A 6,431-nucleotide genomic window follows, 5' to 3' on the forward strand; every position below is an offset into this window, starting at 1 on the left:
AAATGAACATATTTTTTTCCTCGAAGCAATAATTCAAAACGCGAACACTTAAATTAACAAAATACAGAAGTAAATTCATGTAGCATTATATTATTCGACATTATATATAACATGCATTGTAATAACGGGCATATTACAGCCACAAACGGTGTGCATGAATACACCATATTCCGTGCTTTATTTCTAGTGCTGCTGCTTATTCATGGAACATCCGAGAATATCGAACCTCATGCTGATATAGTCATCAAACCACGTGACTGGGTTGATTCTGACACCGAGAGAGGTTACCGGACTTGGTAACATCGATGTAACAACCGTTTCCTGATCCGTGTTCCCGTTCAATATCTGTGGAAAGAATCGAGTAACGTTATTCATTTGGGTTTTGCTTGGTTTAATATGTCTAGCATTTAAAGGGTAGTGATTACCAGTTCAAGCCAATTTACATTCATTGTTCTAATGGGAGTGCGTGTTTAAGAGCGATTAATGTGGATTCAAATCATTAGGTATAAAGTTATTCTTGTATATCGGCATTTTACCATGAATGGGTATTACGTAGTATAATGTATGCAGTTATTTCTTTAAAAGTGGATCATCCGTTGCAGTGATTATCAAATTCTTTGTAAAACGTATACAATTTGTCTTTCTTTTGCACCTAAAGATACTATTTCAGATCGTTTACAGATGGATATTTACGCATTTTTTGAAACAAGTTAAGTATAATTATACCTTCATCCTTAGTTATGAATCAAAATACGATATAAGAATAAGACAATTTTTGTCGGATTATATTTAACGAAAGAAGATCATTTACGATTTGTTACGTTGTATATAACCCTATTTATGACTTTATGTACGTGAAGTTAGCGGCCTAGCGGCGAGAAGTTAGCGGCCTAGCGGCGTGATATTGGCGGCCTAGCGGCGAGAAGTTAGCGGCCTAGCGGCGTGATATTGGCGGCCTAGCGGCGAGAAGTTAGCGGCCTAGCGGCGTGATATTGGCGGCCTAGCGGCGAGAAGTTAGCGGCCTAGCGGCGTGATATTGGCGGCCTTGCGGCATAGGGCCCATTTCAGCAATTGTTAATGCGTTTTTTATTCATACATGAACATAGCGGCCTTAAATTGTTTCCTTTTTAGAGCATTTTAATATGCCTTTTCCAAACACTTTAAACATTTTTAAACGTTTTATAAACATCTTTTCCCAAAGGTCGATCAAGCCGTACAGCGACTTAGCCGCCTAACGGCAAAATTTATCTGCCTGGCGGTCTAGCGGCGTAGCGGCAAAAAATGAATCCTATCGCATCAGTCAGCTATTTTAAAGCATGTAAACATGTCTGTTCTTCTAAAACAATGATATATTTACTGGGTGTTTTGCACTAATTATCACTCTGAAGCAGCGTGAACTAAGCGGCCTGATTCAGAAGCGATTATCGAAAAAAATTCGATCAAGCATTTCAGCCATTCTATAGCATGTAAATATGCATAGCGGCCTAGCGGTGTGAAGTTAGCGGGCTGGTGGTCTAGCAGTCTAGTGGCCCAGCGGCGTGAAGTTAGCGGCCTGGTGGTTTAGCAGCCTAGCGGCCTAGCGGCGTGAAGTTAGCAGCCTGGTGGCCTTGCCGCCTAGCGGTCTAGCGGCGTGAAGTTAGCGGCCTGGTGGTTTAGCAGCCTAGCGGTCTAGCGGGGTAAACTTAGCGGCCTGGTGGTCTAGCAGCCTAGCGGTAAAGCGGCGTGAAATAAGCGCCCTGTTGGTCTAGCAGCATAGCGGCCTAGCTGCGTGAACTTAGCGGCCTGGTGGTCTAGCAGCATAGCCGTCTAGCGGCGTGAACTTAGCGGCCTTGTGGTCTAGCAGCCTAGCGGTCTAGCGGCATGAACTTAGCGGCTTGGTGGTCTAGCAGCCTAGCGGTCTAGCGGCGTGAAGTTAGCGGCCTGGTGGTCTAGCAGCCTAGCGGTCTAGCGGCGTGAACTTAGCGACCTTGTGGTCTAGCGGCATACCGGCCTAGCGGCTTAAAGTAAGCGGACTGGTGGGCTAGCGGCCCAGCGGCGTAAAGTAAGCGGGCTGGTGGGCTAGCAGCCTAGCGGCCTAAAATGGTATCCTATTTGAAAACATGTATACGTGACTTAGCCTCTAAAACAATGATATATTCACTGTTTTTTTTTTCACAAATAACCACTCTAAAGCGATGACAAACATATGAACAGTTAAGTCGATTAAGCAATTCAGCGGCCTAGCGGCGTAAAGTAAGCGGCCTGGCGGCCTAGTGGCCTAAAATTGGTTTCTATTTCAAAGCATGTATACATGCGTTTTCTTCTAAAACAAGGATACATTTATGGTTTCTATTCACAAATCAACATCCTTTGGGGAAGATCTGCATTTGCCAAAAAACTCTGCTTAATCGACGTTTTGGAAATGTTTATAATCGCTTCAGATTGATAATTTGTGCATTTAAACAGTGAATATATCATTGCTTTAGAAGAAAACGCAAATTAAAATGTTCTGAATAGAAAAAGATTTGTGCCCGCTATGTTATTATATAAATAAAACATTGATTTATCATTGTTTTCCAAGAAAACGCATGAACAAATGCTTTAAATAGAGAAGAAAATAGACCGCCAACTTCACGCCGCTAGGCCGCCAGGGCGGCTAGGTCGCTATTTTTCATGCCGCTAGGCCGCCAACTTCAAGCAGCTAGGCCGCTTACTTCACGTACATCTAAATTTTACAAAAACTGGGGAAATTCCAGAGTTTCTACTACGAAAGAACAGAAAAATTTATGCACGTTTTTAAATCACTAGACGCAGTGTCAGTTATTTCTTAAGAAAGTGTACATTCTAAACGTTGAAATATTCCCTGCTAAGAACGCCTCAAAGTTATCGAAAGAAATGCACCTGTTTTAAAGCGTAACAGGTGTTTTAAAATGCGGAAGATATGTTTTTAAGTCGTGTAGGCGAAATAAGCATTATAAATACCCATTGGCATCCTTTAAAAGTAATACAATAATATAATGTTTAAAGACCAACACCGAAGACGATAGCAAAGTTAGGCCACATCTACTTCCCGAACAGAACAGCTGGAATGGTTAATTGCTGAATACATTACCACATCTACTTCCTGAACAGAACAACTGGAATGGTTAATTGCTGAATACATTACCACATCTACTTCCCGAACAGAACAACTGAAATGGTTAATTGCTGAATACATTACCACATCTACTTCCCGAACAGAACAACTGAAATTGTTAATTGCTGAATACATTACCACATCTACTTCCCGAACAGAACAACTGAAATTGTTAATTGCTGAATACATTACCACATCTACTTCCTGAACAGAACAGCTGGAATTGCTAATTGCTGAATACATTACCACATCTACTTCCCGAACAGAACAACTGAAATGGTTAATTGCTGAATACATTACCACATCTACTTCCTGAACAGAACAACTGAAATTGTTAATTGCTGAATAAATTACCACATCTACTTCCCGAACAGAACAACTGAAATGGTTAATTGCTGAATACATTACCACATCTACTTCCCGAACAGAACAACTGAAATTGCTAATTGCTGAATACATTACCACATCTACTTCCCGAACAGAACAACTGAAATGGTTAATTGCTGAATACTTTACCACATCTACTTCCTGAACAGAACAACTGAAATGGTTAATTGCTGAATACATTACCACATCTACTTCCCGAACAGAACAACTGAAATGGTTAATTGCTGAATACATTACCACATCTACTTCCTGAACAGAACAACTGAAATTGTTAATTGCTGAATACATTACCACATCTACTTCCCGAACAGAACAACTGAAATTGTTAATTGCTGAATACATTACCACATCTACTTCCCGAACAGAACAACTGAAATTGTTAATTGCTGAATACATTACCACATCTACTTCCCGAACAGAACAACTGAAATTGTTAATTGCTGAATACATTACCACATCTACTTCCTGAACAGAACAACTGAAATGGTTAATTGCTGAATACATTACCACATCTACTTCCCGAACAGAACAACTGAAATGGTTAATTGCTGAATACATTACCACATCTACTTCCTGAACAGAACAGCTGGAATTGCTAATTGCTGAATACATTACCACATCTACTTCCCGAACAGAACAACTGAAATGGTTAATTGCTGAATACATTACCACATCTACTTCCCGAACAGAACAACTGAAATTGTTAATTGCTGAATACATTACCACATCTACTTCCCGAACAGAACAACTGAAATGGTTAATTGCTGAATACATTACCACATCTACTTCCCGAACAGAACAACTGAAATGGTTAATTGCTGAATACATTACCACATCTACTTCCCGAACAGAACAACTGAAATGGTAAATTGCTGAATACATTACCACATCTACTTCCTGAACAGAACAACTGAAATGGTTAATTGCTGAATACATTACCACATCTACTTCCCGAACAGAACAACTGAAATTGTTAATTGCTGAATACATTACCACATCTACTTCCCGAACAGAACAACTGAAATTGTTTATTGCTGAATACATTACCACATCTACTTCCTGAACAGAACAACTGAAATTGTTAATTGCTGAATACATTACCACATCTACTTCCCGAACAGAACAACTGAAATTGTTTATTGCTGAATACATTACCACATCTACTTCCCGAACAGAACAACTGAAATGGTTAATTGCTGAATACATTACCACATCTACTTCCTGAACAGAACAACTGAAATTGTTAATTGCTGAATACATTACCACATCTACTTCTCGAACAGAACAGCTGGAATTGCTTATTGCTGAATACATTACCACATCTACTTCCCGAACAGAACAGCTGAAATGGTTAATTGCTGAATACATTATCACATCTACTTCCCGAACAGAACAGCTGAAATTGTTTATTGCTGAATACATTACCACATCTACTTCCCGAACAGAACAACTGAAATGGTTAATTGCTGAATACATTACCACATCTACTTCCCTAACAGAACAGCTGGAATTGCTTATTGCTGAATACATTACCACATCTACTTCCCGAACAGAACAGCTGGAATTGCTAATTGCTGAATACATTACCACATCTACTTCCCGAACAGAACAGCTGGAATTGTTAATTGCTGAATACATTACCACATCTACTTCCTGAACAGAACAACTGAAATTGTTAATTGCTGAATACATTACCACATCTACTTACCGAACAGAACAACTGAAATGGTTAATTGCTGAATACATTACCACATCTACTTCCCGAACAGAACAGCTGGAATTGCTAATTGCTGAATACATTACCACATCTACTTCCCGAACAGAACAGCTGGAATTGTTAATTGCTGAATACATTACCACATCTACTTCCCGATAAGAATAACTGGAATTGTTAATTGCTGAATACATTAACACATCTACTTCCCGAACAGAACAGCTGGAATTGTTAATTGCTGAATACATTACCACATCTACTTCCCGAACAGAACAGCTGGAATTGCTAATTGCTGAATACATTACCAAATCTACTTCCCGAACAGAACAGCTGGAATTGCTAATTGCTGAATACATTACCACATCTACTTCCCGAACAGAACAGCTGAAATTGTTAATTGCTGAATACACTACCACATCTACTTCCCGATAAGAATAACTGGAATTGCTAATTGCTGAATACATTATCACATCTACCTCCCGATAAGAACAGCTGGAATTGTTGATTGCTGAATACATTACCACATCTACTTCCCGAACAGAACAGCTGAAATTGTTAATTGCTGAATACATTACCACATCTACTTCCCGATAAGAATAACTGGAATTGTTAATTGCTGAATACATTACCACATCAACTCCATGAACAGGACAACCCGAATTGTTAATTGCTTAATATATTACCACATCTACTTCCCGAACAGACCAGCTGGAACTGTTAATTGCTGAATACATTATCACATCTACTTCCCGATAAGAACAGCTGGAATTGTTGATTGCTGAATACATTACCACATCTACTTCCCGAACAGAACAGCTGAAATTGTTAATTGCTGAATACATTACCACATCCGACCCACTGGAGTCCCTGATCGTGAGAAAGTTCACACAGTCACCACTGTAGTGAAGTTTGTACGCGGTCACGCGCTCGTAACAACAACCAACTGCGACGATGGAATTAGGGTCTGTGTTGATTGGTCGACCTTGCATAGCCACACCTATCACGTGGTTAGGGCAATTAAACCGCACCTGGTAAAATATTACATTAAAAAAAAGGTTCATGACACGGTTTTTAAAGAAAGTCCGAGAGTAGCCTTAAATCGACTCTTATTTCATTCAAACAGTTTCACCATTCGTTCAATATCACGTTGTTCAAATTACGAGATAAACGCGTTCTGCCAGAATCTTGATCAGATATCATATTTAATGCATGTGT

This window comes from Mya arenaria, chromosome 15 (assembly GCF_026914265.1).
Source record: "Mya arenaria isolate MELC-2E11 chromosome 15, ASM2691426v1".
In the NCBI taxonomy this organism is placed as follows: Eukaryota; Metazoa; Mollusca; class Bivalvia; order Myida; family Myidae; genus Mya; species Mya arenaria.